Genomic DNA, 12,935 nt, shown 5'->3' on the forward strand with positions numbered 1-12,935 from the left:
ATGGTATAAAGTTACAGTAGCCTACACTACACTACACTACACTACACTACCTTGAAAATGGTATAAAGTTACAGTAGCCTACACTACACTACACTACACTAGGTACCTTGAAAATGGTTCTCTCTCTTAGCAGGAGCTTCTGGAATCTTGCCCTCTCCTGCTGGAGAACTGTCCTCATGCACTGCGCGTTGACCCTTTTAATTAATATACAAGAAGACCGTTAGTTTACATCAGATACAACCCTATTAATTAATATACAAGAAGACCGTTAGTATACATCAGATACAACCCTATTAATTAATATACAAGAAGACCGTTAGTATACATCAGATACAACCCTATTAATTAATATACAAGAAGACCGTTAGTATACATCAGATACAACCCTATTAATTAATATACAAGAAGACTGTTAGTTTACATTAGATACAACCCTATTAATTAATATACAAGAAGACCGTTAGTTTACATCAGATACAACCCTATTAATTAATATACAAGAAGACCGTTAGTATACATCAGATACAACCCTATTAATTAATATACAAAAAGACTGTTAGTTTACATTAGATACAACCCTATTCATTAATATACAAGAAGACCGTTAGTATACATCAGATACAACCCTATTAATTAATATACAAGAAGACCGTTAGTATACATCAGATACAACCCTATTAATTAATATACAAGAAGACCGTTAGTATACATCAGATACAACCCTATTAATTAATATACAAGAAGACTGTTAGTTTACATTAGATACAACCCTATTAATTAATATACAAAAAGACTGTTAGTTTACATTAGATACAACCCTATTAATTAATATACAAGAAGACCGTTAGTATACATCAGATACAACCCTATTAATTAATATACAAGAAGACTGTTAGTTTACATTAGATACAACCCTATTAATTAATATACAAGAAGACCGCTAGTATACATTACATACAATCCTATTAATTAATATACAGGAAGACCGTTAGTATACATCAGATACAACCCTATTTATTAATATACAAGAAGACCGTTAGTATACAGCAGATACAACCATAACTCCTCTTTGTATCTGCACTTGTTACTCTGTTTATGTCCTGTGCACTTCATATCTGCTAGTGATGTTGGCTATGATTATGCCCTCCATTGTAAGCCGTTTTGGTTAAAGAGCACCTGCCGAATGCAATGTGATGTAATGCAATGTAACCAGGGGAGCTTGCCTACTGAACTGACTGTGTGTCTTGGAGAAGACAGCACTCTCTGGCTTTATTATTTATTCTCTTCCCTAATTTACCATGCCCAGGTAACTTGTTTCGGTTGTATGTCCTACTCCACGTTCTTGCCTCTATTGGGTAGGCAGGCACCCAAAGACAGCTAGGCTAATACTTTCCTTCCTGAGTTTCAGCGCGCCCATGATTGCAACTACTGAACTGAACTACAATACTGTTACCTGAAGGGTGTATATCCTGCTGCCCTCCTCCTCTGTGGGGCTGGGGAGGTCCTCTGCTGTGGGGCCGGGCAGGGAGGTGCTCCTTTAATGCAGGGAGGTGCTCCTTTAATGCAGGGAGGTGCTCCTTTAATACAGGGAGGTGCAGGTGCTCCCTCCTCTGCTGTGGGGCCGGGCAGGGAGGTGCTCCTTTAATGCAGGGAGGTGCTCCTTTAATGCAGGGAGGTGCTCCTTTAATGCAGGGAGGTGCTCCTTTAATGCAGGGAGGTGCAGGTGTCTCCCTCCTCTCCAGTGGGGCTGGGGAGGGAGGTGCTCCTTTAATGCAGGGAGGTGCTCCTTTAATGCAGGGAGGTGCTCCTTTAATGCAGGGAGGTGCTCCTTTAATGCAGGGAGGTGCAGGTGTCTCCCTCCTCTCCAGTGGGGCCGGGCAGGTTGGTGGTGCTGCAACGTAACTCTCCTGTGGGGCCAGGCTGGTTGCTGCTGCTACAATCCTCTGTGGGGTCGAGGAGGTTGGGGCTACTGCTGCTGCTGCCTCCATCTCCTGTGGGGCCAGGCAGGTTGGGGCTACTGCTGCTGCTGCTTTTGCTACTGCCTGATCCTTTGTGGCTTGTTCTCTCTCCTTCTCCGCCTTCAGCTTCCTCTCGGCCTCTCTGACCACGTTCATGAGCTGGTCCTTCTCCAGAGCATGCAGGGTGGTCTGAGCCCAGAGGGGGGCGCCACATACGCTTCATGGGGCCAGGCAGGTTGGGGCTACTGCTGCTGCCTCCTTCCTAGCCTGCACGGCTGGGTAGGACGGAGCTCCTTTCATGTTTTTCTCCTGTGGGGCCGGGGAGGTTGGGGCTACTGCTGCCTCCATCCTCTGTGGGGCCGGGGAGGTTGGGACTGCAATGCTACTCTCCTCCAGGGCCGGGGAGGGTGGTGATGAAGGTGCATCCCTCCTGTCCTGCAGGGTTGGGCAGGGCGGAGCCGGTGCCTCCCTCCTCTGCTTCTGGGCCGGGCAGCTTGCAGGCGCCTCCCTCTGCAGGGCCGGGCAGGGTAGTGTTGCTGTCCCCCTCCTCAGGGTCTGGCAGGGTAGTGTTGCTGCCTCCCTCCTCTGCTTCTGGGCCGGGCAGGGTAGTGTTGCTACCTCCCTAAACTTCTCGACCGGGCTGGTCTTCTGCTGGGTTATGGAGGTCGACCCCCATGCCTCCCTCACCCTCTGCTGCAGGGGTCGGGAGCTCGGTCCCCAAGCCACCAGTACCTTCCGTTGCGGAGGGTTTGTAGGACCTCCTCTTGCCCTCGTGTCCTTCCGTTGCGGAGGGTTTGTAGGACCTCCTCTTGCCCTCGTGTCCTTCTGTTGGGTTAGACGGGAACAGAAGAGGAATGATCAACCAAAGAGACAAACGGCAAACCAACATGCTTCCAACTTTCATACATAATCAAAATTACTTTCGGATTGCTTCTTTAACAGCTTCCTGGGAAAAAAAACAGGCTGCATGAAATTCCTTGAAAAATGTGCATGAGAATTCTATGCTGTCGGGTAGACCGGGACTGCCGATGTTTGATACCTGGCTATGTCCAATGTCATTTGTCATGTTTTGGTTCAAATGTGTGTAAATGTCCCTTACGAAAATCATGATTTCAGGTTGCGTAAACCATGATTTCAGGGGTTTTTTTTTAGCATGATTCAGCACGGTTTTTGGTTTGACTATGGTTTAACTATAAAATTAGCCATGGTTTTACTCCAACACACATATTGGTGACAGCCCTTGGAGCAATGTTGGGTAGATGCTATACTCAAGGGCACTTCAGTCATGGATGGAGGTGTAGGGAGAGGTAAGGGTGGGATTTGAACCTGCAACTCTGTGATCTACTACTACTACTGCTACTACTACTACTGCTACTGCTACTACTACTACTGCTACTGCTACTGCTACTACTGCTACTGCTACTACTACTACTACTACTGCTACTGCTACTACTACTACTACTACTGCTACTGCTACTACTACTACTACTACTGCTACTACTACTACTGCTACTGCTACTACTACTACTGCTACTGCTACTGCTACCAGTGGCGTCTGGTAATTTGTCAAACAGGGGAGGCTGTTCAATTACAATATGTCCAGAACGCAAAAAAAGGGGTGGGGGGGATGGTCAATTTTGACACACATCTTACATTGGTCCTGAGCCACATATGGCCTGCCCTCACACACTGAAGGACTCTTGTTGAAACAAATTTGTTAATCATTAATCATTATCCCCCTTGTAGCCTATTCATAGGGAAATGTTTTTATTATTATTATTATTCATTAGGCCTACCTCCGCCACATAATGATGTGATTGAGTTTGCCTTCGTTGTCTTTGTTCATTACTGGGTGCACGGCTTAACTTACCACTAGAGGTCGCAAAATCTTTAATTATTTACCAGACATTGCCAACACAGTAGGAAACAAGGACTCGCCACTCACGGGACTTGGCAGTTAACCAGTTGATCAGACACCACGAAAGCTCAAAAGAAACGTTTGTTCTTCCCTACCTTTTTCACCAAGTCAATATTAGGCTCTGCTCCTTGATATTCTTTTTCTCCTCATAAGGACGACTGGAATTCGCCAGAATTTAATCCACAATGCTTGGCATTTTGCATAGCTCTCTAGCTTTCTTGCAAGCTAGCAATAACGAAAAGTAGGCAACCTCAACTTTTGAATTGGGAGATTAAAAAGGATAAGGACGTGCCACTATTAAGACTTTATTCGCAACACTAGGTTTACAAGAATATGTACACAAAACTGGAGTACAACGCAATGAATAGCTTCCCCACTGGTTATCACGACGAAACTTCTCAGTCAAATTAATAACATATCCGCATTTCGAACAACTACTGTAGCCTACTGACACGGGGTTCACCCAATCACAAGTCGGAGCTCCAGTCTCCGGTCCCTCCCCCCTCCTCTCTCTTCTCCATTCACTCCCAGTGAGGCTCAGTCTCAAAATTAAAAAAAATTCACGGCAATAGCCAATGACCGTTTAGCATTTTGCCATTGAAAAAGCGCACAATCCCACATGCCATTGAAGTCCATTGAGACTCGACTCGCTTGCGTTGTCATGAGCGGAAAAAAAAACTCGTGCGAGCCTCGGGATCTTATTACAGATTGGTTTAATCTCTAAGTTGAGCACATGCATCTATGGAGCTGGGTCTGAAATAGCAATGATATTAAGTCGTGTAAAGCATTAGTTTACATACTATTTCTCCGTGATTTTGGACAGGAGGCGGCGCCTCCCTTGTACTCAAAGAGGAATCACCTCTGACTACTACTACTACTGCTGCTACTACTACTACTACTACTACTACTACTACTACTGCTGCTATTGCTACTACTACTGCTACTACTACTACTGCTACTACTACTACTACTACTACTACTACTACTACTACTGCTGCTATTGCTACTACCTTGGTGGCTGACCAGACTATCTCCTCTATCTCCTCCAGCTGCAGATGGTCTCGCTCCAACTCCTTCCAGATACCCAGGGGCGGCCATCGCAGCGGGTCTCTGCTCACACACACACACACACACACACACACACACACACACACACACACACACACACACACACACACACACACACACACACACACACACACACACACACACATTATGTAGGCCTATATTACAATCCATCATAAGGACACTGTAATCCCTCTTTGCGCGCGCACACGCACAAACACACACACACACACACACACACACACACACACACACACACACACACACACACACACACACACACACACACACACACCTGGAATTTCAACCTGCCACTTTCTCTGATCCACAAATTGCCCTCTTCAGAACAAACAGATTTTGTAATTCATGTGTGAAATATGTGGCCTTCTTAAAACCTGACCAGGTTATGTGTATATTGGCTACTCACCCTCCAGATGCCATTGTTGCCATTGTTGCCATTGTTTGGTCACGGGATGGCACGCCCGCTGAAATCTCCATGTAACTGTAACTGTGACTCACTGTAACACATAGGAGTCCTAGGTTAGAGATGGACATAGCTCTCAATTTGCAACCCCCCACGCATGCACACACGCATGGGGGTATGCTAGCCTGATTATCATCGACTTTCAAATCTCGGTACAAGACTGCCGAAGGTGTTGTGTCACAAAGGAGGGCTTTGCCTCGCTGGGTGGGGCTGCCTTCTTCTCTTGCCTCCCTTATACACCCCTCTGCCCCCTGTCTCACCCCGCCCCACACAGTTGCATGCAACCAGGGCCGCTGCTGACAGCTTTGGCTGGGCCCGGGACAAAGTCATCTGAAAGGGCCCCCCACCCAATACATTTCATGTAATGAGAACCCAATTATGCCCCCCCATTTCCCTAGGCCCAGGACGGGTGACCTCTTTGTCCCCCCTTTTCGGCTTCCCTGCATGCAACCCCTGTCCTTACCTGTCTTCTCCCCCCTGCCTCTCCTTATTCCCCCCTCTCGCCTCTTTCTACCCCTTCCCCTCCTCCCCTTGCCCCCGTTGCCTCCCCTTGCCCCCACCCCAACATTGATTCTACCCCCCCACCACCACCTCCTTCACCATAGCAAAGAATGTGGATCTAAAAAGTAGCGAAGACCAATACAAAGGGGTCCAATAGCAACATTCAGCCCCATGATTTTCTGGCGTGGCCGCCATTCTGGAGTGAACATCAGACAAATGGCGTAGCCTACGTGACTGCCTGTTCATTCCAGAATTGCGGATTTTACTCAAAACTGACTCAAAACGCCCCCAATTGACTGTTTCCCATATAGGACCTCCCGACCTTCGCACCTTGTTAGATCCAACGTGGATCTAACAAACGAAGCGAAGGCCAATAGGCCTACAACAACGTCCCATAGTAACATTCGGCCCCATGATTTTCTGGCGTAGCCGCCATTCTGGAATGAACATCAGACAAATGGCGTACGTGACTGCCAAAATGGTACATCATATCACCTTCGCCTCTTGTTAGATCCACATTCTTTGACCATAGCCTCAGCCACACCATCAGTTCAACACACAGTTGCAAGCATTAACCATCATACAGTAGGCCTACGCCATTTTAGCCATTACCTCCCCCCCACACACACACACATACACACACATACATACATACACGCACACACGCATACACGCGCACGCACGTACATGGACATGCACGGCATGCACGCAATTACGCACATAAGGCCTACCCATTCACACTAGTATCAGAGCATCGCCACTGACCTGTCCTCGTTGGCTGTCTTCTGTGAAATGAAGCTGTGGCGGGATGTTGGCGGTTTACATAGGCCTAAAGGCCTGGACATTATGACATCTACAGAAGTAGTAAGTGATTTATGACGTTGCCAGTCATCAAGATTCCAGTCTCTACGCCGCGGGATTCGAGCCACAGTCTTTGATTGGAATGTCAGTGACGAAATGCAATCGCACAATCAACCCTCACCGAAATAGGCCTATATTAAAAAAAACATATCAGTAAAGTGGTTCAATGCGTAGGCCTATTAACTTTTACACTAGATCAAATGTTAATCAAATAAATGAATTAAAAACAACCCTCTTTCGATAAGTTAGACCATAGGCCCTACGTGCGAACGTGAAAAGCTGCAGACGTTCAGTCTCATTTCAGCTGAGATTAAAACAGACCCATCCGTTTTCTTCGACAGCCAGGATAGTTCCCAAGGAAGGAAGTTTAGTCACCGTCAAAACGCATTGCAATAAATAGCCCAAACAGCATATTTCTGATAGGCATATCTAGGCCATATAAAACACCTGCCTATACATTTAAAGTTTCTTTTTCCTTTTGACGTGGTGTCACAGAAGCGAAACAAGCGACTTTATTTAATTCATGGTTGGTAGTAAAATGCAAACTTGTGTTTGTTTTGGTTATTTTTTATTTTCATTGTGTTTTTTATTTCAAATGTCCGCTCATTCGCCTTTTCGCATCCAACAGTGCGGCTGGTCCAAAGCGGGAAGGCGAAACTAGTTTGAACTACTTTAGCGACAGGTAACAGTAATTCGGACATTCTAAACCGGAAGTGCGCGTATTTTTGTAGTTTTTACCTTTAAAACTACAAAATTTGGTACCACCGGGTCACCATTAGTACTTCCGGTTTATATCACTGAAAAGACGAGATTCCCGTCTTCAAAACAAGCCGCGACTCATCCATTTCTGAACGGTGTAGCTAATCTTTCGACTGATTATTTGCGACAAATGTCATATTTATGTGAAACACAAGTTTCTACTTAACGTTCTAAAAGGGACAACAGTAATTCGGACACCTCTATTAAAGTGCAATTTATGCAGAGACCACATATTTTTAACTATTTTCACGAAGTAGCTAATGTTTGTGTATTTGTTAGCTGTGAATCTGACCCGCCAATACGCGGTTTTAACCGGTAATTAAATACTAAATATCTTTTAAAAATTGTCTCAGCACATTGTTTGTATGGATTAACCTCATTATTAACTTTAAACGGGAAGCCACTTTCATGCTAACGTCTCCATTACATGCTAACTGCTGATGCCGTTCGTGTTATAACGTTTAATTAAAAGTTAGCAAACATTGGTAGTTGTGTAATATTTTGATAACTTTCAAGTTAAGTTACAATAATACGTTTTAGACCGCTAAACAGATCAAGGGGGGGAGAGGGTTACTCAGTGGCCGCGTCCGCCATGTTCTTACCAGGCTATGTAAACAAAAGGGGCGCAAGCCATAACCTCCACAGGGACCGTAAAAAGCCTAGAAAAGTCTTCGATATCACTTGTGCACTTAATTTCATCCTCTGTCCTTGTTAACTTGGGTAAAGACAGTTTTATACTGGACATTACTTTACATTTCAAATACAAACGAGGTGTAACTGGGTAAGCCTCGTGGAACATGAGGAAATGGGCCTGCATCAAACTTGGTTCAAGTGTTTTTTTTTCTATGAAGATCACATTTGAATTTAATTGACTTGCACCACATGTCGGCAAGACCAACAGCACATAGCCTACAGGTCCTTTACACCAGCACAGTATGCCACCTAGTGGCATAAGAGGACAACATACAGGTAAACTAGATTGACGATGAATGAGTCCCTTTGAAAACTAGGATAGAGAAAATGCAACACAAAAATATGTGCAAAAATAATCACATGTATTTTATTAGATGGTACAACTGTAATACAACGAGGAGCCCCAGCCCTCTCTTTTGGGAGATAGACGTAATGCACAAGGTGCCTTTTGGTTCTCTTGTGTTGCCCGGTGTCTGCGCCGCCGCCCTTGAATGCCGAGCTCCCTGCTGTCTGGTGGCTGCGATGATGTTGGTGATGATGCTGGGGATCAGCAGCAATGGTGGTGGTGGTCAAGGACAGATTACTGTATTGGCCTAGTGGCTTTAGGCACATAGGTTTTCAAATGCATCCATGTGTTACAGTTACAGGCCCCAGAAGGAAACATCATTGTCTGTAATATGCCACAGGGCCCCCAAAGCATAAGACTATGCAATTGTATCCTTGCTATCAACAAAAGGCCCCTCATTTAGGCCATTTACCATTTACCATATTAATCCCTGAAAACATGGATTATGCAAGTCTATTGATGTCTGAATGGGCCCTTCAATTATATAGCATGAGTTATGAAATGCCTGTAGTTCGTAATACAGTATTACGGGAATAAATGTAATACATGTGTACATGAAAAAATGTAAACATAGCGTACTACATGTAAAGCATACTACATACAATATTGCCCTGTACTGTAATGCAATACCAAGACAGTATTGCAGTTCTGCAGAGAATGGCTTTGTCATGTAAGACCAATACCAACAATGATGGTGATGGAGACAGGGCCTGTGATGGAGGCTTATGGAGGAGGCAGGTGATCAAGGCGTCGAGACCCCTGGGCCATCAGGTGATGCTGGTGGTCGTGCTGGCTTCTTCTGCAACGTCGCAGGTGGAATCAGCAGTGGTGATCCATGGTTAAGTGTAGGATACAGCGCTGGTGGCATCAGTGTTAGAGGGGCTGCACAGACTGGAGGCAACACAGGTGTCTTCAGGCGAAGTGGTTGGGAGGTGGTGATGACCCTTGGTGAACAGAATACAAAAAACAGAGACAGTGGATGAAATTACCATATCAATGTTTCCATCTGCAGTTAATGCAGACTATTTGTCTGGTTCATTCCAGTATGCATCAGTCAATTTTTAGTTCTGACCTGCGTTATTGCATATTCAGCAGCATACTGTCTTGAAGTCAGTGTTGGCGTGAGGGCTCTGTGCCTGCTGCAACGTGACCTTCAACGCAGATGTGAAGTGCTTCCCAATAATAAGGTTACCTCTCACCATCCCAAGGTATCTTGCCATAACTGAATGTGGCTTTGGTGGTAACCTGCTGTGCATAACAAAGTCCTCCTCTCTCTCTTCACTGCTTGGTGAGACCTGGTGGAGGTTGCCCCCTCCTGTCTACAGGGTCCTCTCCATCTCCCATCTCCTGGCTGTGTCAAGTGCAAGGCAATTTCTAACAAAGACAAGTGTACAAACATCTGTTAATATAACATCATCATCAACATTATGAAAGGACGTTGGATACGCCGTGAAAATAAATGTAAAAACTATACCCTAACCTTAGTTTAATGTCTTACCATTCACTGATTGCAGAGAGCCTAGCCACGCCATGAAGTGGCAAGATATTTTTTTTTGTTCACAAGAGGCTTAAGTACAAATGAAAAAATCTACGCACTTATGGTCAGTGCAAAATAGCTGCATACAAGTTGCAAGCTTTCTTTCTGGGAAACCTTCATCTTACGTATGTTTTCAAATTGTAATTTGGGTTAATGTACTTGTTTAGTGACAAGGAACTGTAAGCTAGTCTGCTAACAAACCGAGACATTTCTACTAGCATGCTACGCTACTTGTAAGCAGTGGTAAAACATTTTTTTATTTACTATATGGCGGGGAAACCCCACTTGAGCCAAATTCATTATGTCCTGAAACGGACTTAGGTGTATAGCTGTGAATTACAACTCTTGAACGGACAAGAAACACTTCGGCAAACTATTGGCTAGCTGGCTACGAGACAACGCTAGTTCAGCGTGTCGTGTGACACGTTCATTGAAAAATATTCCTGCGGCGTAACATTAAAAAGTCCGTTGATTTCAGTTTAACAAGTAAAACATATATTCAGAAAGTAAATTCAATATGTTTACCTGACATTTCCTTCGGTTACGCGGATATATTGTCCTCACAAGACATCGCTACAGGACTACAAATGATTCCCCATTTTTTTCTGAAGGAGGTCAAAGGCTCACCCGGAAGTTGTTAGGACATGTCCGTTGTTGAAAGGGGGTGTTGCCAAACTAAATTTCTCTCAACCACCACGGTGTGTCGCCAAAGTCCTTCCAAACGAAGTGTCGAATGAAGAAGACAGCACAGGATTTCCCAGGGCAATTACGTTTTTATACTTCCAAGCTCATAATTTGCGATATTTATGCAATAAGTCGAGCGACCGAATTACTGTTCCCCACGCAAGGCTTCAATTAAATTATAGAACGTTGAGAAACGGCGGTCCGAATTACTGTTACCTCCTGTCAAGAACATCCATTGCCAGTTTGACACAACAGAGATGTACCATCATGAAGCTGAGAACCTGTTGAAAAGGTTTGAATCGGTAAGAACTATTCCAGGTACTCAAAAACTACACAGCTTCTGCCCATTGTCAATGGACACAGTGGAAGTTAGGCCATTTTGAGCATTCAGAGAAGGCAGAGTTGAAAGAGTGAGCTCAGTAAAGGAATGTGTTACATTTTCAAGCATCAAAGGGTATGTTGTAGCTGTATATGATGGCAACTGGTGGCTAGCATGTGCTGAGGAATGTATGCCGAGCACTGGAGAGGTGAAACTGAACTTCCTGCATCCTCATGGGCCATCTCCATCCTTCACTTTTCCCTTCAGACCAGATAGACTTGTCATGGATCATCAGGATGTGCTTCTGGTAGTGGAACCTGTAACTGCAACGGGACGTACTTATACATTATCTACAAAAGACACAGCTGTTGCTTCAAATGCACTGGTAGAGTACAAAATGAGAGTGTAGCCATTGATTATCTCTTTAAAGTACGGTAAAGGGAAGATGGCACAGGTACACAGAGAAGGAATGTTCAAACATTCACATATCATCATTTGGTGTGTATAAATGGACATCTGCCTTAGTTTCTGAAACCTGGGACCATGGACACTGACCATTTTTGTTTTGTTTTTGTTTTGTCATGTGATGCTACTATGGTATTACCATATTATTAGTAAGTGGTCTGTATGACGCCATATTTGTGAGTCAAATTCTCTCTGAAATGAATAACAAACCGAACACCAGCATTTTAGGTGCTGCTCATGACATTGCCGGCTACGTTTGGACAAGGAACTGGCCATTTTAAAATATGAGTTTTTTAGATATTCAATTTTTAATTTTTCAATTTATCATAATTCATATTCTGAGAGTAGTTGTATTCCAAGGTGATTGTGTAATATGTAGAGCCAGAAAAGAGCTTTCAAACAACACCACAGGCATCTTTTTGTGACTAACACTGACTGATATATTCAAGGCTGAATGTATAGTGTCCTACCCTCACATGTGAACCTTTCCTAGTCTGTTTCTCCCTTAATATTAGTGTCAGATTCAAACCAATGCAGTTCTGGGGTGCTACCTTGCTACTGAAAAGGCACACCAAGTATGATTGAAATCCGGGTCGGTCGGGTCCCAAAGTGTCTGATTTCACGTGAAATGACCCAGATGCATCTATTTATGTGCGTTGTTATGACAGATTAGCTGGACCCTGTCATGTATGTGTGTTGTAATAGATTAGCTGGACCATGTCGTTAATGTGTTGTAGCAAAGTAGTTGACCATGTGGTTAATGTGTTGTAGCAAAGTAGTTGACCCTATCTTTAACCTCTGGTGTCAGCTGACCTGTAATGACCCCCGCAGTCCAAGCTCAGGTTTACAGGGCAGCGTCCACGTAGCGAGGCGATTTATGACACATGTAGATTACGAGCAGCAGGTTCAGCAGGTGCACTGGCAGGGTTGAGGGAGGCCTAGAGGTCACATGTTAGGTAGGTCACATGTAGGGTGGGACAGTTGTTAAAGGTGCCCTGTGTAGGATGGTGGAGAGAGTAGGTATTGCAATTACGCAAATTATTGGCAAATTCAATCTTTCCATGAATATTTAATAAACAAACATTTTATAGACTAATATTTACTAGTATGACCAAGTTTATGTACAAGTTTAGCAGATAAAAATGTCTGTAACTGGAAATTCAAAATGGCGTAAAATGGAGAAGATCCCCCTTTTTTCCCTGCCATAATAAATACTTAGAATTTGATAGTGGTGGAAAGTATTTGTGAAAAATGTAACATTTGGGAATGGGTAGCATGAATTTTGGAGATAAACTACTAAAATATGACACATTGCACCTTTAAGATGCTACTGCAAGGCTTAAAC

At 44.2% G+C, this 12,935-nt stretch overlaps 2 long non-coding RNA genes across 2 annotated transcripts; both read right to left on the reverse strand.

Moving 5' to 3' along the window:
* Positions 1-2,679: 2,679 nt before the first annotated feature.
* Positions 2,680-5,437, reverse strand: LOC134449230 (uncharacterized). Its single transcript, XR_010034924.1, has 3 exons — positions 5,369-5,437; positions 4,887-4,986; positions 2,680-2,783 (listed from the first exon to the last, which is right to left on the reverse strand). It is a non-coding gene; the product is annotated as an uncharacterized LOC134449230 (long non-coding RNA).
* A 2,943-nt stretch (positions 5,438-8,380) lies between these two features.
* LOC134449225 (uncharacterized) lies at positions 8,381-9,800 on the reverse strand. Its single transcript, XR_010034918.1, has 2 exons — positions 9,658-9,800; positions 8,381-9,529 (listed from the first exon to the last, which is right to left on the reverse strand). It is a non-coding gene; the product is annotated as an uncharacterized LOC134449225 (long non-coding RNA).
* Positions 9,801-12,935: the final 3,135 nt, after the last annotated feature.

The sequence above is a fragment of the Engraulis encrasicolus genome, chromosome 5 (genome assembly GCF_034702125.1).
Source record: "Engraulis encrasicolus isolate BLACKSEA-1 chromosome 5, IST_EnEncr_1.0, whole genome shotgun sequence".
NCBI classification, from domain to species: Eukaryota; Metazoa; Chordata; class Actinopteri; order Clupeiformes; family Engraulidae; genus Engraulis; species Engraulis encrasicolus.